The sequence below is a fragment of the Protopterus annectens genome, chromosome 6.part0, assembly GCF_019279795.1.
Source record: "Protopterus annectens isolate FY-2018-M chromosome 6.part0, PAN1.0, whole genome shotgun sequence".
In the NCBI taxonomy this organism is placed as follows: domain Eukaryota; kingdom Metazoa; phylum Chordata; order Ceratodontiformes; family Protopteridae; genus Protopterus; species Protopterus annectens.
Genome location: NC_056737.1, coordinates 720,784,363 through 720,808,199, shown reverse-complemented (window position 1 = coordinate 720,808,199; position 23,837 = coordinate 720,784,363). Strand labels below are relative to the sequence as shown.

The window sequence follows — 23,837 nt, the reverse complement described above, 5'->3', positions numbered from 1 at the left end:
TACCTAACCTCTTTATGGACATGCTCCTGTGGTGCACATAGTTCCAACACCTGACAAGCAGCAAAACTGAAGGTCTTGGTTTAACTTTTACATATTCTCTTTATATAATCCCAGTTCTCTACTTATATTTACAGCCTCTCATTTCTCACCTCTATTCCCCTAGCCTACTGAGTACTCCTCCAATTCTGTATATTTTCTTCTCTCCATTTCATTTTCCTTTTCTTACTACTGACCTCCTTTATCAATTATTTAGCTCTCTTCTTCTAAACAGCTATCACCTATTACATTGCATCCATCTGTTACACTAGAGTACTGCCACTGTAAGTACGCAGTATTTGATTAGAACACTCAACTGTTGTTTTCTCTTCGCAATTTTCCTTACCTACCTTTCTCTTATCTACCTTTGTCTCATAACAAAATAATAAAATATTTGATGATAAAAATACAACTCTTTCATTTGCTTTTGGTGTAAAAGTAAGTTATGTATTTACCAGAATGATGAATTTAGCTAGTTTCTGTCCTTACAGTATAAACAAATGGACTGGTCACTGAAGGTGGCTCTTGCATAGCAACACTGAGTCTTTAACCAGGTCAAACTCCTTCTCTCACTTATAATCTGCTGTGCAAGTAATTTCTCCAGAATAAAGGCAGCATAAAACATAGTTAATGTATAGAGAAAATGTATAACTAAGAGTTATACCAAGACAAAAAGAAATGAAAATTTAGCAACTGGGTAGCTAAGCAGAATGCTTCTGCTGCTCATCCAAGTCCCTCCAAAATGGAAAATTTGGAGAGGGGTTGGTGAGTGTTTTACTTACAAAGTATGGACAAATGTCAACTAAATCTATTATTCTGGTAAGTACATATGACTTATTTATTTTAGTTGGCCTGTCCGTATACTGTAAATTAATGGACAAAATTCCCAGCAGACCGTGGGGGGAATCTCTTAAAATTCCTTTGAGAAATGAAGATCCAAAGGAAGCTCTAGACCTGGAAAAAATGTTCAAACTGCAACGTTTAGCAAAGACATGTAAGGAAGACCATCCAGTTGTTGCACCACAAATATCATCTAGTAGAACATTTCCTGAGGAAGGTGGCAGAGGCAGCCTGAGACTTGATACAGTGTGCTCTGGGTTTACATGGTAATGATGTTTTACTGGCCAAATAACAGAAAAGCATACCATCTGACAACCATTTTGAAAAAGATAGTTTTGTCACCTTTTAAATTTTCTTTGCTTTAGCTCTATACGTACAGAAAAACAATGTGATCTGTATTCTCCTTTATTGGTATAGCTCAAAAAGAACTCTGTCAGGTCTGATTACTGCATTATTTCTGCTTTCTTACTGTTATGATGGCATTATTTTCCAACTGTACATTAGCCTAGATAACACGAAATGCTCGAAGTTGCAGAATATCAAACTGCACATCATAGAGGACAAGATGATCGATGTTCTACAACATGGAACATGAAAGTAGACTAAATTATAAAACATAAAAACTCTGCTTGTAAGTATTTCCAGGGGAAAGCCCCCCCTTCACCCCGCATCACTCCCTGCTACTTAAATGTACCAACTCTGAAATCGCACTAGATTGAAGAGAATGGTAAATATCCCATTCCGTGCCATTCTCTTCACTGTACTGCAATTTCGGAGTTGGTATATTTCAGTAGCAGGGGGTGTGGGGGTGCAGAGGGGGTTGCCCCTCTGCAAAAATGTAAAATAAGAAGTTTTCACATTTTAGTTTTTTTTTTTTTTTTGAGTTCAATATTGCAGAACTCCAATCCTCTGGTCCTCGATGATCAGGGGTTTGATGGGGATTGCTGAAGGAAGGTTCACTGTACACTTTCCTATTGCCAGATTAGCCTAAAAGTGCTTAATTTTGCCTGTATTTAAGCCTCGCATTTGCTTGGGTTTGTGCTCCATTAATTAATTTTGCCTGTAATTAAGCCTCACATTTGCATGGGATTGTGCTCCATTAACCAGAGCTGCTCTGTATTTGGCATCTTTTGCCAGAGGTCCAGAGTGATTCTGCTTTAATCCAAGGCATCCTAGACAAAAATCAAGAAAATAAGTATATCCCATGTTTCTATCGCACTTTTTAAACTGCATTGTGTCTGACAATTGCATTATTTCTGCTTTTTTACTATTCTGACTGCATTACTTTCTGCACTTGTTTTTCAACATAGTTAGGGTTAGTGGTGTCCTGTATAGGCACAAAAGACTGGAAACACAATTTTTCCCTAGACTTCTGTCAGTAGAACCAACGTAAGCTTCCCCATTGCAGTGCGGACAACTCAGCTGTGCACTGAGCAGCGCTGCCACAGTTTTTCAACCCTAACCTTCAATAAAATAAGCTCCCTTGATAATACTAGAGCATAAACTGGTCCAGCTTGCCCACTCCCTAACAGCACTTATGGTATAAATTTGCCATAATGGACAGTCAGTTTTCCACCATTTCTCCAGTCAGCCTGATTGACATGGGCATCCTGAGGCAATCTAGTAACTGCCTCATATATACTAACAACCACTTACTCCTAAAACAAACAAATACTGTATGTGAAAGATGTAATTACAGTATAAAATTGCAATCAAGCGTCTCACGTAACAACAAACTGGGCATCAAACAGGTTGTCAGCACACACACTTCAATTCTTACACAAGATAAGGTCACGACACATAAACCCACATATGCGGAGACACTCATTATAAGCCTACCAAAAAATCAGGGACCTCCTGTGATGGCCGTGCCCTGGCCCAGCAATCAAGGAGCCTCAATCCTCACCACTAACACCAGGGAGGTCATCTCAGAGAAGAGGAAAGGATAACTAATACACAAAGTAAAGTATAATTTCCCTTAAGTGCACACAGAGATCACAGTCAGTCTGGGGTGGTTGCTCCTTTGCTCACCAGGTCCCCAATAAGACTCCCCAATGGCACTGCTATAGGGTCCAGGTCTCAGCCTAACTGGGCAAGCTAAAAACTCCAGTACCCTCTCTGTCCAACCAGCGATTTGTGTCTCTGCCCAGGTAGCTGATACATACACACACACACATACCTTGAGAAGAGGTTATACAACCACACAGACTTTCCTGGGAAAAGGCTGGCACAGGTTTTCCAACTGTGCCCCTATTACCCAGACCATACGGTAGTAATTCCTGCCACTACCCAGTTAATTATCAGCTACTAAAAGGCCCTTAAAAGTGTGTCCAATTATTACTGTGCAATATTATAATCCAATGATAGTATAACTAATCAGTCTCAAGGCTTATTGGAAGGGCTTATTACAATAAACTCTATAAATATATAATGTACTCGAAAGCATACTTTATCTCTACATAAACCAGCCACAGGTAGAAGGTTTTAAAAATATTTAATAATAAATAATTAAAACACAAAACAAAACTACTACACCACAGAGATATCTAAGAGTTCAGAGATCACACAGAAACTTAAAATAATACAGTAGTATAGGTCTGATTTCAAAGAAAAATACCTAATTAATCTTTACTAGCTTTACCTATTCCTACAAGAAATCACAGTGCTAATACTTACATGTGAGCTTAGGCACAGTGCTGAGTTAGATATCCAAGATCAAAATGCTTCCAGTCTCTCACTGAACAATAGTTTTTAAACACTAACCAACAGCTCTGCTGAGGCCCTCCCAAATTACATAATTTTGACACTTAAGTTTTCCCAGTATTCATATTGCATCATCTTGACACCTGGTCTGAGTTCTCAGGCCACAAACTGCATTATTTAGCAGTCTAACAGCTGCTCAAAAACTTACAACAATACAAGGCATTTCACATATACACTCTAGCAGAAACCAGAGCAATAAAGCACCTTCCACATGTAAATTCTGGTCATAAACTTTAGCCTTAATACAATGGGCATGAAACCTTTATCCATACTCACTGGAGCCAAATTCTAACATGAAAGGATAACAGCATGCTTCACTGGGCCAGTAGAGTGCAATGTTGTCACATATTTTGCAGTTCCACATTTCACAGTATTCTTTTACACTCAAGAAAACATGCCTGCATTTTACATTTATTTACAAATGCCAGAATTATATATCAAATTCTGTTTGACTAGGCTGGCAGCCTTCGTCCATCTCTCCCCAATCGTCACCCCCCCCCCCCGAGGAACTCAAGCAAGTTTTTCAAGTGCCCCTTGAGAAACATCGCTTGAGAGCATCAGGTCTATCTGGGTGTACCTCATCCCATTCCCTGTATTGAGAGCCCAACTTCATTGGCATTCCTACCCCCACTGCGGTGCTGCACTGACATATCATATGCTTGTAACCATAGACTTCATCTTAGCAACTTGGCATTTTGCTGACTGGCTCTGTTCAACCATGTTAGAGGGTTGTGATCTGTCATCACAGTGAATTTTCTTCCATACAGATAAGGTTGAAGTTTTTGTATTGCCCACACTATGGCTAGACATTCCTTTTCTACCGCTGCATAGCATTCCTCCCTGGTTGGAGCCTATGACTGAGATAAACCACTGGGTGCTCTTCTCCCTCTGAAGAAATCTGGCTAAGTACAGCCCCCACCCCATAGTTTGAAGCATCCACCTGCACAACAAAGTCTTTGCTTTAGTCTGGACTGGCTAACACAGGGGGTCCTCCTAAAGTTTTCTTAAGCTTATGAAATGCCTGCTCACATGCCTGGGTCCACACTACCTTATCTGGCCTGTTCTTCCTTGTCAGGTCTGTGAGGGGAGCAGCTATGGTACTATAATTGGGAACAAACATTCTGTAATACCCTGCTTTCCCCAAGAATGCCCTCACCTGCATTTTGGTAACAGGTGCAGGCCATGCCTGAATAGCTTCCACTTTGGCAGGTTCTGGTCTTATATTACCAGTCCCCGCTCTATGTCCTAGTTAGGAGACCTCTGCTGTACCCACCTGACATTTGCTCACCTTAATGGTCAACCCTGCCCTCTGTAGTCTGCCCAGCACCTCCCTGACATGCTGAAGGTGCTTTTGCCAGGAATGGCTGTAGATAGCAATATCATCCATGTAAGCAAGGGCAAAACCTCCTGCTCCTGCTAAGATATGATCTACCAGTCTCTGGAAAGTCGCTGGGGCATTCTTCATCCCAAAGGGCATCTTTGTGAACTCATACAAGCCAAAAGGAGTCACAAAGGCTGACGTCTCTCTAGCACTGGGTGTCAAAGGCACCTGCCAGTAACTCTTGGTAAGATCAATGGTTGTAAGATACTTAGCCTCATCCAGCTGCTCTAGGGCCTCATCTGTCCTAGGCATTGGGTAAGATCTGCCTCTGTGTGACAATTTAATTTTCTGTAATCCACACAAAACCTGGTGCTGCCATCCTTCTTTAGCACCAGTACCACTGGGGAGGCCCAGAGACTGCTGGACTCCTGAATCACCCCTAGCTCCAACGTCTCCTGTACCTCTTCCCTCAGAGTCTGTTTGACTCTCTCTGTCACCCTATAGGGGGCCTACCTGATAGGCCATTGGGGTCCTGTATCCACCTGGTGCTGCACCAGGTGGGTGCACCCTGGTTTCCTGGTGAACATGCCCCCAAACTCCTGCAACACTGCTCAGATTTCTCGAACCTGGGTAGGAGATAGCTGCTGGGACATTGCTACCCCTTCCACCAAGGTGTCAGCCCGAGCCTCACTGAGGAGATCAGTCACAGGATCTCTCTCAGACTCCTCCTGCAATCCACTGCAAATGCTCAGCACAATGGCCTCCCTATCATGGTAAGGTTTCACCATGTTAACATGGTACAATTTGTGCCCCTGCCGTCTGCCTAGCACTTCCACCATGTAGTTAACATCACTTACCTTTCTTACCACCTTGTAGGGTCCCTCCCAAGCTGCTTGCAGCTTGTTGTATCTGACAGGAATGAGAACCATGACCTGCTGCCCTACAGCATACTATCTAGCTCGAGCATTCCTGTCATACAACACCTTTTTCTGTTGTTGGGCTTCTGCCAGGTTCTCCTGGGCCATGCCCATGAGTTCCCTGAGCCTTGTCCTGAGGTTCAGGACATATGCCACAACAGACTCCTTCTGAGACTCACACTCACCTTCCCACTCATCTCAAATTAAATCTAGAGGTCCCCTCACCCTATGCCCATACAGCAACTCAAAGGGTGAAAAACCTGTGGATTCTTGGGGAACCTCTCTGTAAGCAAACAACAGATGGGGCAAATATCTGCCCCACTCCCTCTTAATCTGATCTGCAAATGCCCATAGCATGGACTTGACTGCAGAGTTTAAACTCTCAACAAGACCATTAGTCTGGGGATGGTAGGGGGTGGTCTTCATGTGCTTCACCCCACAGGACTTCCACAGACAAGCCAGCAGATTTGACATCAAATTGGCACCTCTGTCAGACAGTATTTCCTTTGGGAAACCTACCTTGCTGAAAATCTCTAGCAAAGCATTTGCCACCTTCTCGGCCTCAATGGAGGCAAAGCCACTGCCTCAGGGTATCGTGTAGCATAATCTACAATCACTAGGATATACTTTTTCCCTGTGGAACTTGGGGTATTCAGAGGACCCACAATATCCATAGGTATCCTCTGAAATGGCTCCTCAATCACAAGCAAAGGCATCAAAGGAGCTCTCACCTTGTCTTCTGTCTTGTCTACCTTTTGACACTGCTCACAGGTCATGCAGTACCCGGTTACATCTTTGGAAATTCCAGGCCAATAGATGTTTTGCATCATACGCCTCTTTGTACATTTAATGCCCATATGACCTGCACAGGGAATATCATGGGCTATGGCTAGCAGTGCCAGACAGTAAGCTCTAGGCACTACCAACTGCTGTACTCTCTCACCTTCTAGCCCGCCCTCAGGGGTCCACTCTCTGTATAGTAACCCTTTGTCTCAGTATACAGATTCCCCCTTCCCTTGAGAATCAGGTGCCTCCCTAGCTACCTGCCTCAGGCCTTGCGATGTAGGGTCTGAGAGCTGGGCCTGTCTCAAGTCTCTCTTTGTAACCCTTCCCAGCGCCCCTTCCACAGGAAGTCTGGCATCCTCTGACAGCGGTGCCTCACTGTCAGCCTGGGTACTACTACTCACCTCTACCGTTGCAGTTACTCTGTCCAAGGGAACATCAGTACCCACAAGCAGTTGTGGCTCACATTCCGTCTCACTGCTACAGCATAGCTCACTCCCTGAAGTAACCACCTCACCAGTCCTGGCTGCAAGTATGCAGTCTGTCTGGGACTCCCCCAGGCTACCAGACCCACATGCTTGTCTCCTAGCCGCACTGCATGTAACTGCATAAGTACATAGTACTGCCTCATTCAAATCCTTCCCTCTCAGGACATCTGCAGGATGGTAGTTCCATACCTCAGTTGTCTCAAGACAACCCACTGTTGGCATTTTGTCTTTCCCACTTACTGGCTCTCTCACCGTTTGTTTCCCCACCATGCCTCCATGGACACCTGTATGCCACATGGCCCCACTGGTTGCATTCAAAACATTTCACCCTAGGTCCTGGACGTGTACCTGGACTAGTGACTTCCCCTGCTACTGACGGATTCTGTTGGGGCAGTCTGTACTGCCCACCATGGGTTCCTTTAGATCCATGAGCAGTACTGGGGGTCCCTTTCCTGTGCAGGGTTGCCCTGCTTGCTAGGTATAGGTCTCCCTTCTTCCCCAACTCCTCTGAAGTAGCACACTATCTATCAGCTAACCAACTCCTCATATCCTCAGGCAAAGTGCTAAGGGCTTGTTCCCTTACCAAAAGGTCTGTCAGCCCTTCAAAAGTGGTGACCTGACATCCACTCACCCAGCTATGAAAATAAGTGCTCAGTTCAGCAACATATTCACATACATTTTCATCTGTCTTGCTTCTATGCTCATGAAACATTTTCCTATACATTTCAGGTGTTAGCTAAAAACATTCTAACAAATGTCTTTTTACAGCAGTATAATCAAAACAGTCAGTGTCATGCATTTTTGCTAAAGAAGTTACAGCTTTACCATGGAGTAAGGGGGTCAGGAACAGTACCCAGAGCCGTTGGTCAACTTCATACTGTTTACATACCTGCCCAAACATATGAATGAAGCTATAAAAATGATCCCCCTCTTTAAACTGTGGAAGAAATTTACTGACCTTTTGTGCTTCTGGGGTCCGGTTACTCCCTTCCCCATTACCTCCATGAGTCTGGCGAAGAGTCAGCATTTCCCTCTCATGCTTTCTCTGCCGTTCCTGTTCTTCAGCTTCTAGGCTCCTCATACTCTCAGCTGCTTCTAGTTCCATACGCCTGGCCTCCAACTCAAGTCTCTTCAGCTCCAGCTGGATTAAGTCCACTGCAGAAAGGTTGAGCTGTCCATTCTCTGAGGATATTGTATCTCCACTGTCAGTCTGATTGTCCTCCAGGCTGCTGTTTTCTGATGCAGCTGTAACCAAAGCTGCAATCAGGTCTGCCGTAGTCAGGTTTCCATGCACCAGCCCCCTAGCCTGGCACATCTCCACTAGCTGGTTCCTTGTCCGCTTTCCATACTCCTCTGCTGACATGCTGCCTGCTCACCCTGACTAACACTAAGCTAACAAAAGAAATAAAACAATTGTGATCTGAACTCTTATACACTGTGTGACTGTTTTAGAGTACAAAACACTTTTAGAGATCATTGTACATAAGCTACAGAAATTCGCTCTACCCACACCACTATAATCCAATTAGTGTGTGAAGTCGATCCCACCACTGCCACTACATGTGATGGCCGTGCCCTGGCCCAGCAATCAAGGAGCCTCAATCCTCACCCCTAACACCAGGGAGGTTGTCTCCGAAAAGAGGAAAGGATAACTAATACACACAGTAAAGTACAATTTCCCTTAAGTGCACACAGAGATCACAGTCAGTCTGGGGCTGGTTGCTCCTTTGTTCACCAGGTCCCCAATAAGACTCCCACTGGCACAGCTATAGGGTCCAGGTCTCAGCCTAACTGGGTAAGCTAAAACCTCCACTACCCTCTCTGTCCAACCAGTGCTTTGTGTCTCTGCCCAGGTAGATGATACACACACACACACACACACACACACACACACACACACACACACACACACACACACACACACACGTTGAGAAGAGGTTATATAACCACACGGACTTTCCTGGGAAAAAGCTGGCACAGTTTCTCCAGCTGTGCCCCTATTACCCAGACCATACGGTAGTAATTCCTGCCCCCACCCAATTAATTATCAGCTACTAAAAGGCCCTTAAAAGGGTGTCCAATTATTACTGTGCAATATTATAATCCAATGGTAGTATGACTAATCAGTCTCAGGGCTTATTACAATAAACTCTAAATATATAATGTACTCTAAAGCATACTTTATCTCTATATAAACCAGCCACAGGTAGAAGGTTTTAAAAATATTTAATAATAAATAATTAAAACACAAGACAAAAATACTACACCACAGAGATATCTAAGAGTTCAGAGATCACACAGAAACTTAAAATAATACAGTAGTACATGTCTGATTTCAAAGAAAAATACCTAATTAATTTTTACTAGCTTTAACTATTACTACAAGAAATTACAGTGCTAAAACTTACATGTGAGCTTAGGCACAGTGCAGAGTTAGATATCCAAGATCAAAATGCTTCCAGTCTCTCACTGAACAATAGTTTTTTAAACACTAACCAACAGCTCTGCTGAGGCCCTCCCAAATTACATCATTTTGACACTTAGGTTTTCCCAGTATTCATATTGCATCATCTTGACACCTGGTCTGCGTTCTCAGGCCACAAACTGCATTATTTATCAATCTAACACCTGCTCAGAAACTTACAACAATACACGGCACTTGAGACATACCTCTCTGGACTATATGAAGAGAGACATGACTGAACTCTCAGATTATGTGACCCAGGCAGATATGACCTTAGCCCTAAGCAACATTCTACCTTCACCAAGGTTGATGCCACAACATAGGCAAAAAAATGACAGACTTCAACAATTGGCGTCAGTCCAGAGGGGACCAGTATCTGCCAGCCTGGGATGACATAGTCAAAAGACCACTCTGCTTTGTCAGAGATGGTCTGCACCTGTCTCCTCTAGGCTTTCAGATACTGGCAAAGGGTCTTGCCTCACCATAGTGCCTTTTTTAAGCAACATCAAGACAACAAAATTTCCAACATATCAAAATACACTTGAGGCAAACTCAAGGTTATGCTGTTTAATGCTAGGAGCCTACTGAACTCCCTGAAAGCACTCATCACCCTGGAAGATAATGATGTCCATGCAGTCTTTCCATCTTCATTAAAGCTAAGTACACCTCCAGATTGATTAAACAGTACAACTCACTTGAGGTACTCCAGATCCAACTAACTATAGGCAAAATACCCTACTACATCATTCTAAGTTATAGGTCCCCCACCATGAATCAAAAGAAACATGCCGCCTACCTGGACTTACTGGAGACACTCACCATACAGCCAAACACCTTGGTCTTCGGAGACTTCAACCACCCTTCCATCGATTGGGTGACATACACAAGCACAAACATGACTACCCAGAGGTTTGTGGACTTTGTCAACACAAATGCCCTGGAATAGATAGTACGCACCCCTACAAGGTGCTCAGATGTCCTTGATTTAGTACTCACCAACACGGGCAGGGTGTCAATGCACCCCTCTCTGGTAAGGTTGGTCCATAAATCAGTCTCGTTAGAAGTTATTATTGGACCTAACATCCACACAAGAGGAATAAAACTAAAAAAAAATTTCCAAAGCTAACTACAGCCTACTAAGAGATGGTTTAATGAGTTTCAAACCGTCTGCAAACACAGTCAACCATGACTCCTATGAATAGGTGTACACAAATGCTCTGTATAAACACCTAAACAACTATACACACTTGGCCATACCAGACCGGATCAAAACCAACTCCTCCCAAAAAAAAACAAGCCATCCTGGTGGACATGGATTATAAATAGGTTATATAACAGGAAGAGGAAACTGCTGACTCAGCAGAGGAAAAATTCCCCTCCACAACTTGAATAAGCAAATCAGATATCTTGTAATGTCCTCTAAAGCAAATTGCGTAGCTAAAATAGCATCCCTAGCCAAGGATAAACACAAGGCATTCTTTAGCTACATCAGAAATCTAAAAGAGAATGCCCAGCTATGTGCCAAACTAGTAGTGGATGGTACCACTCATAGTGTACCTGAGGAAACTGTCAACCTGCTAGCTGACAAATTTGGCACAAACTTCACCCCCCTATCCCCACCTGTCATACCCCAAAACATTCCTGACACTACTCTACTGCCTAGTATCTCTAGAAAGCAGGTCATATCTGCGCTCTCCAAGGCCAAAAACACGGCCTCAGTGGGACCAGATAACATCCTATGTTCTCTTTAACCACAGCCTGACAACTGGTTTTGTTCCAGCAGAGTGGAAAACAGCAACAGTAATCCCCTTGCACAAATGGGGCTCATCGACCGACCCTGGAAACTATAGAGCCATAAGTCTAATCAGCCTCATTTGCAAGGCCATGGAAAGAAGCATCATGAGCCTAATCAACAAGGACATAGCTGCCCTTCAAACTCTCAACCCAACCAAGTTTGGCTTCGTTAAGGGTAGATCATGCTTGTTAAACCTGGTACACTTCTTTCAAAATGTCACCAGAGCCCTGTATGAGGGTAAGACAGTGCATACTGCCTATCTTGACCTAGCCAAGGCTTTTGACACATTCCCCCACTCTGGTATCATTGAGAAACTCTCCCAGCTGGGGAGTAACCCTTATGTCACTAGATGGGTAGATAAATGACTCAATGACTGAACACATAATGTCAAAGTCAGGGACTCCACCTCTACCAGCAGACCAGTCACCAGTGACATTCCGCAAGGATCTCTGCTGGGCCCTCTTCTGTTTGGAATTTATTTTTAAGAAGCCCAAGCTAAAGTAGATGGCCTGTGGCTTACCAAGTTTGCTGATAATTGCAAACTGGTTGCAATCATTGAGTCTCCCAATGATGTTAACGTATTGAAGAAGAGGCTGACACAGACAAACGACTGGTGTCACAGGCACAGACTAAAATTAAACACAAAAAATGCATTATTATCCCCTTTGGCAAAGAGGAATTCCCTGCTAATTACAGTACTGACAGCACTCCTCTAGATTTAAACCCAGTGGTGCAAGACTTGGGAATATAGGTTGATAGCAATCTAAGCTTCGATCACCATGTTTCCACAAAGGTAAAGAAAGGCTTCTACATTGCCCATCTCATAAGTAAAGAAACTGCATACATATCTAAGGATGTTATAACTCCACTGTACTCGATCCTCATTAGACCATTAATAGAGTACAATGCCCCTTTTTGCATGTACCTTACCAGATACCTTCAGCAGCTGAAAAGACCATAGAAATTTCTCACCAGGAAAATTCAAGGCCTCCAAACCTTGACTTATGTGGACAGACTGAAAGCTCTGTCACTGTACTCTCTATCATACAGACTGCTGAGAGGTGACTTCTGTCTTGCCTACAGAGCAGTCTTTAACACAGTCCTAATGGAAATGCTGAACATCTGCATATCAAATGGGACAAGAGTCAGTCGCTGTAGGGATCTTAACCTAGCATGTGACGTTAACAGAACATGCTGGAGAGACAGACGCTCTCCTGGAATAGACTCCCAATTCATATAAAGCAGAGCTCCTCACTGATTATTCAAGCACAACCTGGACAATTGGATAGGAGACTGCAAAATTACCCCAGGGGTGGCATCCATGTCTCTCATGGACAGAGATAGTAATTTATGATGACAGACTCACTCTATGAATAACGCCCATCTAACCACATGGTTAATTGCGGTAACTCTGGTATGACATGGCTAAGGGTAACTCGGGTATAACTTGACTAGGCTTGTAAAGGCTGTAGGGTTGTTAACCTAGTAACCTCCTATGAACATGGAGTGATTAGAGTTGGACTGGGTTGCAACCTTGGGAATAAAAGAAGGACTAGTTTGGAGGGTAACCCTGTCTCTATGGAAAACAATATATGGAAATGTAGATGAAAGGAAATGCATTTCTAAAATTCACCTAGCAGATGTAATAGCATTCAAAAAATTATGGTATTTCAAGACAAGAACTTGCGTTCAGCTCTGTAAGAAGGCTTGAAGGGAGGTAAACTAAGTTTCTCTAGCATGAAATTTCAGTCCCATGAAGAAGATGGATTATGAAAAGAAAGTCTACTTTGAAAAATTCCTTTTATGAAATCTTTACATAGATTGCGAGACGCTAAAGAGCATGATACAAAACCTGAAGGAAGAATTAAATGCTAGATAAAAAAACTCAAATGCTAGACAAAAAGAACCTTTAACAGAAGAATAACTGGATCCTGAATGGAACAGTTCTGATGGAAAGAATAAGACAGAAGGAATCAAAGCTTGGTTTTCATTGAAGAGGGTATCCTGCGGTGGTACAGCGGTAGCGTTGTTACTTCACAGCAAGAGGTTCTCCCGTTTGATTCTTGGCTTGGCTTGGGAGTGCCTTCTGTGTAGAGTTTGCATGTCCTCCCTGCGGTTGGGTTGCGTTCGAAAGACATGCATGCGTAAATGGGCATGCCTTCGTTGAAGGTTGGGCGTCGAGCTGGCACCTCCGTGTTTCGTAAAAATCTACTGCCAATCATTAGCGGACCAGAGTTCCTCTGTGGCGATCCCTTACCGGGAAAAAAACAGAAAGACAAACAAACAATAAACAACTTTTACAAATCCTCCTAGTGGAAGGCTTTTGGGGAGCTACAGGGAGTTGCATAATCTAAGGAGGCAGCATAGGGTCTTTGGCCATTACTGGAAATGTAGAAACCAAACAGTTAGTTGTAGGGACTGTATGCCTTGGTCAGGCCACCTAGACAGATGTGACAGGAGTTTTGGGTGCAGAGAGGGAGATTTCTTCATCAAATTAGATCAAAACAGGGGAAACAAGATCTGACTGGGAACAACATTGGTTTTACGTGTTTTGGCTTTCTGCAGAAATCTTGGTATGAGCAGAACTGAGGGAAATGCAAACAAGAGCTGGAGGGTTCAATCAAGAAACTACACATTTCCTGGGGTGCCTACCTGGTGAGAAATGCTAGAAAACAAGCTGTTGCATTTGGTATTGAAAGGTAAAATGAAAAGACTGCAGATAGGCTTTCACATCTGCGAAAAAACTTTAAGACAGTCGAATAACTGTAGAAAAAACTGTAAGGAACCACCACAATACTGCATATAAAAAAGATTTAATAGAAACGAGCGCTTTCACGCACCACCATGGCGCGCTTCATCAGGTTACAATAATTTGGTAAAAAAACATCCATTTTATACTAAAATGCTCACAATTAAACAATTAAATCATTAAATAAACAAGTCAATTAATTGGTTTAAAAAGACAGCTCTGAATATGTGCTAAGCTTTTAAAAAGGATGCTTTTTACATTTCATATATGAATATAATGCCTCTAAATAAGTACAAAAACAAATTAACTATCTAAATAAGTTTTAACACCACTATAATAAAATTAATATAAACTCCATAAAAATAACTAAGACTAATATAGCATGTAATAACACAAAACCAAAATAAAATCATGATGTTGCCTTCTTCTCCGAAGGTACAACACATATCATTCTGTTAGATATTAGAAAGAAGTATCTTGTAAAAAATGATGAAAATATTAATAAAATAGTAAAATTAATTATAAACTTGGTATAGGTGGAATATGTGAAGTTAACAATAATTACAATATAGTACATATAATGAAAAGGTAAATGTAGTACTGTCTTTTATTAATAATAATTTGAATTAATAAAAATTAATTATAAATAAATAAATAAATAAATTGCGTTTATCTACCCCCTAGCAAAGCTGGTCTAATACTAACTGATTGGTTCAGACCTGGTTCGACATGTGACCTAAGATTAAAAATCCATTTCAATTCATGAAGCTCGAGGGACCCAATGGTATCTCCTTCTCTCATGTTATTATACTTAAAGTGATGTTTGGGAAACTGATGGCAATGTTTAGCCAAAGCATTATTGATATTCTCCTTCCTTATATCATAGACATGATTATACATGCGGTCCCTCAGCCTCCTTGAAGTCATCCCTACGTAGTAGGCATCACATAGCTCACAAGTGGCTAGATAAATGACATTTTTCGAGTCACATTTCGCATAAAAGGTCGGTGTAAATGTTAAGGCCAATCCCGGTACTACAAATGACTGATTTTTAGATATAAACCTGCACATGTTACATTTAGTGCAGGGGTAGTTTCCCTTCTTATATAACGCTCTAATGTCCAATTTGGAGACATCCATTTTATCATTACATAATAATCTTTTAAGATTCAAGCTGTTACTAAATCTGAATGTGGGTTTATTACCCACTATCTGTGCTATAATGGGATCAAGTAGAAGAATTTTCCAGTTATTCTCAATAACATTGGTGACATGATGTATATCATTAGTATACTTAACATTGAATGCTAAGTGTGCTTCTTTACCATTTACATTTCTTAGACAACCACCTCTTTGAGTGTTTATGGGAGTCTCTAATATTGATGATATTAAATCATTAACTAAGCCAGAGGGATAACCTCTGTTGATAAAACAAGTCTTTAGAAATTCAATCTGATTATGTAGATCATCTTCTTTACCACATAGTCGAGATGTTCTAATTATCTGCCCCTTGACCACATTACGAAATATGTAGCGAGGATGCATGCTATCAAAATGAAGGATAGCGTTCCTCCAGCAAGGCTTTCTGTATATGGTTGTGGTGATGTTATTCATATCATCTTTATTAATGGTAATATCCAAAAAACTAATACTAGTACATGACTGCTCAAAGGTAAATTTTAAAAAAGAAGTGGTAGATTCCATATAGGCGACAAACTCATGCAAAGAGTCCAAATCATTGTTCCAAAATAAAAAGAATGTCGTCTACAAAACGTCTATATAAAATAATGTTTTTGAACCTATCATTATTAAAAATGAACCTATTTTCCCATTGATGTATAACTAAACATAACTAAACAGTCGAATAACTGAGAGACCATTTGTATGTGAGCAGTATCTGCAGTTTAACTGGTCAACAATAACGTTAATTGTCTTGAGGATAAGTGTTGTATCATAAAACATTATTAAGATATGGCCCATTCATAAACCCTTACTGCTTCTCAGCAAAATAAGTAGGATCATGTTCTGATCTGCTTGCTGATGTACCATACCATTACCATATTGTTTTGAGTGGACAGATACTGCTCCTTGGAAGAAGAAGGGGTCTTAAAATGCCTGCTGTGCTAGGAAGACTGCTCTCATCTACAGAACATTTATGTGCACTCAGGCCTCCGGTGTTGTCCATGCCACTTGGAACATCATGTTTAGGTAATGACCCCCCCCCCCAACCTCACAATAGATGCATCTGTGGTGAGAGTGGCTACTGATAGGGGCTGAGTAAAGGGACATAGTTCAGTAACATTTTCTGGACGTGTCCAAATGACAAGTGCTTCAAACATATCTTTGAGAGCCTTACACTCTTTGTCATGGGTTCTGGAGACTGACGCCACTGCACTTTGAGTGTCCAGTGAAGTATTCTCATGTGGAATCTGGCCTGTAAAATAGTTTGGATTGTGGATGCCATCATGGAAAAAACCTTGAGAACTGTGGCTGTATCTATTTTTGGAATCTGGCACAAACTTTTCATGACCTACACTACGACTGGTACTTTTTGGTAAAACTGACAGTTGTTGAACAATCTGCAACTGGCACCCAACAACGGTGAAATTTTGGGAGGGCTCTCTTTGACACTGCCAAATTTAGAGCAATTCTCAAGGATAAGCATAGCTGGAGTAAGGATTATTTTGCAAGATTAGTTTCTCTTTTGTGGGGAAGTAATGAGCCAGTCGTATAAATAAGTAAATATTTTTATTGCTAGCAGTTGTACATGGATGGCAAATGGAGCCTTGCACTTGGTAAACAGCTAGGGGGGCTGTGATGTCAGCAAGGGGTACAGCTCTGAACTGAAAATAAATGTCTTCCTAATGAAAGTACAGGAATTGCCTGGATGTTTTGACTATCTTGATGTGGAGGTAAGCACTTTGCAGGTCCAAACAGAATATCCAGTCTCTTTTTTGGAAGCAGGGTAAGATGAATTGCACTGTGACATTACAGGTGAATTTTTTCTTTAAGTATTGATTAAGATGACTAAGGTCTAGAATCGGTCTGAGGTCCTGTGTCTTTTTTGAGCATCAAGAAGAATATTAAGTAGAATCCAGATCCTCTCTAGTCTGATGGGACCTCTTGGATGGCTCCTATGAACAGAAGGCTTTGCACCTCCTGTTGAGTCACCCTTCTTTGATGGGGTGTAACTATGGGTGGATGAGTTGGGAGTTTTATGAGTAATTTAGAAAATGGCATTGTACAGCTTCAGGATATAATATCCCTGATCCAACTGTCCACTGTGATGGCCTGCCATGCAAGTGAGTACAGGGAAAGAATTGCCCCAGCTCCCTCCATAATGGGACAGTCAAGTAACTGTTAAGAGTTCAAACTGTCTGTTCCCTGAGAATGTGCTGTGGAGCCTTTAGTCATGCATTCCACCCCTGCTTCTAGAGTGGCGGCTGTTGGAGATGATTCATCTACCTTGGGAATTTCTGTCAAAATGCTGTTGTTGCTAGGGTTACTGAAATATTTGAAACTAAATATTTTTAGCTTCCTTTTGCGTTCTCTGAAATGACCTTTGAGGAGCTGAGAATTTGACACCAACAACTGTTAGCATGTTGCCCTCATGTTCACACTGCTGCATCCTATATTTTTGCCCAAATAAATATATTATATCAGAGGAAGCATTTGCAAAGGCAGTTTTGAAGTGTTCCACAAAGCAAATCAACCTCTGCCAAGTATGGAGCTTCATAGCAATGTCTGAACCTGCAGAACATACTGCTCCATCTTCTCCAATATGAAGGAAACACATGGACAGCAATGGTATGGAATTTATGGCTGTCACCAGAGTCTCTAACTGCTTGAGAACATCTCCAGTGGGCAATTATTCTAGAGTTTCTTAGGTCTTATTGGCTAGTTTCCTCTGAAACCAAACCACAAGCACCAATTCATTTACTGGCCTGATGAAAAAAGTGCTGGAAGCATAGAACATTCTGAACCAATCTATCAGTACAGGGAAAAGATCTTTGTTCAGGGAAAAGATAAGTCTGGGCAACCTCTACAGCCTCTCGTGTCGTGGCTGCAGACACCATGATAGAGTTTACAACTGGCCCCTTAATCTAGCGTGGCCTATCCGTGGGGGTCCACAGCACTTTATCAGGCTACACATATATGGTCCACACTAAATCTGGCTCCATTCAAGCCTTGGTACCAACAATTTATTTATTTATTTATTTTACATTTGTTGACCGGGTTGGTCCAACTGGATACATATCCATTTTCAGTGGAGACCCGGGGAGAAAAGCTCCAAAGAACAGAGGTACATAAACAAATACAGTGACAAAACTTAGGGTAATTGAGACAGCTAACATTTATATGCAAAATAAAACAGTAGGTAATAGTATAAAAATTCATTAGTGATACCAGTTAGTAAAGATGGATAATCAGGACTAGATAGTGGACCCTTACGGTTAAGGGCTGGGTGGAGGCCTGAGTAAGCCAGGTTGAGCCGGGGGCCTGAGCTATTAGTCTGGATTAGAGCATGGGCATAGCCATTGGGATTTTAATAGAGCTCGGAGTTGAATTTTGAATTGGTGCAGAGTGGGTGTAAGTCTAAGGTTGCTTGGGAGGGCATTCCAGGGTTTGCCAATGGAATTGGCATACAGAGCTTCACCACCCGAGTTATTAGATTTAATGGTTAACACTTGAATACTTTTGGATGACCTAAGGGATGTAAGATTGGAGTAGGGGGTAAGTATATTGTTCAGTGAGGGAGTTTTATCAGGATGTTTAATAATTTTGAATGCCTCAGTAAGTTGGTTGAGTTTGAGGATGTTGGGCAATTCTAGCCATCCCAGTGTTTTTAGATTTAGGCAGTGATGGGTGCGGTAGGGCATACTGGTAATGAATCTGGCTACGTGGTTATAGGTAGTGGATAGTTTATTAAGCTCTTTCTTGTGAAGAAAGGAGAATATTGGGGAGGCATAGAGGAGTGTGGAGAGGAGGTGGGTACGGGCAATGGTTAGTTTGGTGTGAGGGGTTAAGAATTTCTTTATTCTGTACATGGACCCAAGTTTCTTGTTAAGTGATTTAATGGTCTGGTTAACATGGATGTCAAATCTAAGTTTGTGGTCTATTGTCACCCCAAGTAGTTTGGTGTGGGTGACAGGATAGATTTTGGTACCATTATTAGAGGACACAGCGAAGGTTGAGATGGGGGTATAGGGAGGTTCCATTCCGTATGTAGTAGCTGGAGTGGGGTAGAATAGAAGCAATTTGGTTTTGGTTGGATTAAGTAGGAGTTTTAAATCTGAGAACCATTTTTCGACTATAGAAAAGCAGTTTTGGGTTGTGACTTGGAGTTTGGTGAGAGAGTCATCTGAGCAGATTAGGGTGGAGTCATCCGCGTATTGAATGCAGGTGGCTTTAGGGAGGATAGAGTGTAGACCATTAATGAAGAGGGAGAAAAGAAGGGGACCGAGAATAGATCCTTGGGGAACACCGATGTTAGTGGGAAGTAGGTCTGAAATCCTGTTTTGCCACTGTACCGCCTGTTTTCTACCGGAGAGGTATGCGTTAAACCAACTTATGGTAGTTTTGCTAAGATTAAAGGTTTCCAGTGTATGGAGCAGCTGTTTGTGGTTGACCATATCGAAGGCTTTTGATAGGTCTAGAAAAAGCGCAGAGGATATTAATTTGTTATTCCGGTTGAGGTTAATTGAATCAACAAAGGAGAGGAGAGCCGTGGTTGTGCTATGATGGGGGCGAAAGCCGTGTTGGGTGTTGGACAGGAGATTATTTTGTATGAGGTGGGTAATAAGTTGCTTGTGAATGCAGCGTTCCATAATTTTGGATAGGGGGGAGAGTATTGCTATGGGTCTATAGTTAGTTGTGTCAGTGGAGGACCCTCCTTTGTGGAGAGGAATGATATAAGAGATTTTCCAGATTGAGGGAATAGAGGCTTTGGAGATAGACCGGTTAATTAAGATTGATACAGGGTAGGCTATGGCATCAGATGCTATTTGTAAGTATTTGGCTGGGATTAGGTCAGCCGCTAGGGTGGTTGGTTTAAGTTTTTTCAGGAGGGTACGAATGTAGAAGGTGGAGGTGGGTTGTAAGTTGAAGGCAGTTTGAGTGGGGTAGTTGGTTGAGGTTGGAGCCAAGGGGGAAGAAGTAAGCTGACTGGCTAGGGACTGGATGGTCTCAGTAAAAAAAGAATTAAAAGAGTTAGCTATTTCACTTGGATCCTTATCCATGAGTATTTCAGGTGTGGGGGTAGTGGATTTGCCTGGATGGAGGAGGTGATTGAAACCGGCCCAGAATTTTTTGGGATTGTTTTGATGTTTGTCTTGGAGGTGACAGAAATATTGTTTTTTATCAGACATAACGGCTGCTTTGGTTGAGTTTCTAAGCTGTAGAAACTTAATGCGATCCGGAGGGGTTTTTGTGGTTCTCCATTTGTTCCAGGCCTGATCTCTGAGTTTAATTTTAGTTTTAGTGTCTTTAGATAGCCAAGGTGCGATACGTTCCTTAGTTCTAATGAGTCGCTTAGGAGCGTGAGAGTCAAGTATTTTGAGGAAGGTGTCATTAAAGTATGACACGCTCTGATCTAAGGGTAGAGTTTTTAGGATGGACCAGTTACATGCATTGAGGTCTGCAAGAAATTGGTCTGGGACAAAATTCTTGCTGTTCCTAACTAGTCTGGTTAGGGGGGGGTTTGTAGTTGGACATTTGTGTTTAATAATAAAGGTGATAAGGTGGTCGCTAAGGTCGTTGGGGAGGGTCCCTGAGGTATAGTTGGAAGGATCCTTGTTAGTAAGAATCCAGTCTATGATGCTCTCCTTTTGTTGGGCATGTCCAACTCTAGTGGGGGAAAGAATAAGTTGGGAGAATCCATGTAAGTTAATGGGGAGTGGATTTGGTTGGGAGGAGTGGAGAGACCAGTCGATGTTAACATCTCCTAAAATAATCGTTTCTTGGGGATAGAAGGTGGAAAGCCAACTGAGAGTTTGTTCTAAGTTTTCAGCATTGTTACCTGGAGGGAAATAGATGACTATAAGATTAATACTTTTTTGGTTGTTTAGGCATAGCTTTAGAGCAAGCAATTCCTGGTTATGAACTTTTGGAGGTTGGAGTGGATTCCTAGTGATATTCAAGGAGTTCTTGAACATGACAGCTATTCCACCACCCTTTCTAGTAGTTCTGTCGGCTCTGAGGATGTTATACCCAGGTGGGATGATTTCCTCATCCTTAGTGCTGGGTTTGAGCCATGTTTCTGAGAGACACATGATGTCAGGGGAGTGGGTTGCAAGCAGGGCATGCAAGTTGTGTACTTTGTTATTAATACTTCTTAGATTAAGGTGAAGTATACGTAGGGAGCCCGCTAGGCTTCTTAACTTAAAGGGCAGAACCACCCAGGCCATTGGAAGTGAAGACCTATAGGATTCCTGTAAGATCTTTTCCAACAGGGATGTGGGATCGAAAGACCATGACCCTCTGACGCCTCATCTCTAAGATGTCCCCAAATCTGGGGTACTCTGGTGGGACCTGGGGGAAGCCTCCTGTTTCCTGAGTTCTGTGCTGGGATTAGAAGATTCCAAGGGGGAGTCAAACTGCTTACTCCTGCATGTCCTTTTTTGGAAGGCTCAATTGTCTGAACTTGAGAAAAAGGTAACCTACACTGGACATATTTTCTTGGCCTTTCAAGTCTTAACTCCTAGCAGGGCAAGACAGATGACAGCCAGAAAGTCTAACATTGGCAGTGTACAAAGGTAAAACCAGTGAAGCAGATGCCTGTTCTAACTGATAGATTGTTGATGACCTTCTCAAGGCCACATTATCCACTGAGGTGTCTGGGGCAAAAATTATTAGCAATGACCGCACTGACACTGACCTGGAAAAATTGTCAATTTACCAACCAGCAGAGTTGATAACCTCAGTGTGTTAGACACTAAAGTGGGCTATGGCACCGAATGAAAGGCTCAACACCAACAATGACTCTGTAAGTGTCAGAGCTACTGTTGATGCAAAGACATCCCCCTATTCAATCTGGCCTAGAGACGGCCAGTGCCAAAACCATTTGTGCTGCCACCTACACCAGCACCAATGGTATCAGCACTGTGGAAGGCAAATCAGAAGGTTCTGGGACATCATCACAGTTTCTCCTACCAGTTCTGATACTTGTAGTGCCAGAACCAGGCCCGTGGAGGGAACACAAGAAATGGGGAACATGATTTCTTCTCAAGTCACTTTGGACACACACAGGGCTGAAAATCCACCAAATTGAAGTAGGGCCTTGACAAAGGTCATCATCATCTTGTCCCAGCTGAGTTGAGGAGTGTTCTGGAGAGACTTGGAGGAATGAAGGGAGGTGGCTTAAAGAAGGGGTCAGTTAATTCATCCAGATGTCTCGGATGATTTCGGATGACAATGTTATTGCTGTTGACAGTGAAAAATTGAAGAAAATGTTGTTGGACAGAAAATACCCCCCCCCCCCCCAAAAAAAAAAAATTAATGATTTCCCACCAATTTTGGGGGTGGGTTTACAATGAGACATTAATGTAGTGTCAATGCACCAAATGTTAATGGTAAACATTATCCTTTTGAGAGAGCTCTGGTAGTGGAATGCAACATGGGAATTGGGAAAGTTAAGGACATTATACAAAAAAATTTGAATATTTTTAAGGCAAATGAATTAGTTATTGAAGTAGTACATAAGAGCCCATATTTTGTACACAGGACAGTTAAGAACGTTAAATCAATCTTGAAAATTAGTAGGGGGGAATATAGGAACAAAAAGAGTGATGAATGAACCAAATGGTGTGTTTTTGTAGCCAATGTTGTTTTATTTATACAGGGAATAAATGGTGTCTGGGCAATGGGGAAAGAACTGTCATAAAGCCAAACTCAGGGAACTGTCAGAGTAAAGGAGTGATATATTTAACTACATACTCTGCCTGTTCCAGTTATTAAGTGGAGAAAACTGAAAGAGTATTCTGAATGAGAATTCATGAACATATCTATATTTCTAATAGAAATGAGAACAATACCTTTTACACACATTCAAAAACTTGTCAAAGTTTTAAAAAACTTTTATTTTCTACTCTAGAAAATGCAGAGACTGACATGAGAGGTGGATCTTGAGAGAATAAGAGTAGAGGGAGTTAATTTGGTATCTTACATTGAATGCCTTTAATCCCCTGGTATCAAATGAGATTATTTCCATATGCAGCTGAAATCACAATTCCAATGTTTTGGCTATGCCACCATTTACTTATTATCATTTTTTATATTTTATTTTTCATTCTGTTTTTAACTTTTCGACATTTTTAATTGGTGATATTTATCACTTGTATTTTCAGACAGAAGTTTTAAATGAATGTAATAATTAGGTAGTCAACTTAAAAATATTAATATGAATTGTACTGGTGGTAGTATGCTCGGGGTTTAGAAATACTGATTAAATTTCACTTTTTATAATTGACAAGTTTTAGGAAATAATTTAATAACTAGTATCTGATGTTTAGTGTTGTTTACTTATATCACATGCATTAGGACTATATTTCATATGTAATTAGAATTTTATTCTTTAAGGTAGATTTCTTCTAGGTTAGTACCCAGTATGAGTGTCTTTAAATGACTATGACATAAATATGTGGGTTATTTAAACCCATATGTGCATGTTACATATTAGTTCTG

General features: G+C 41.7%; 1 protein-coding gene across 1 annotated transcript in view; it reads right to left on the bottom strand.

Moving 5' to 3' along the window:
• The window catches only part of SAMD4A (sterile alpha motif domain containing 4A), a 2,460,818-nt gene that overhangs the window by 827,371 nt on the left and 1,609,610 nt on the right, over nt 1–23,837 (bottom strand). The gene's annotated exons all lie outside the window — the stretch shown is intronic.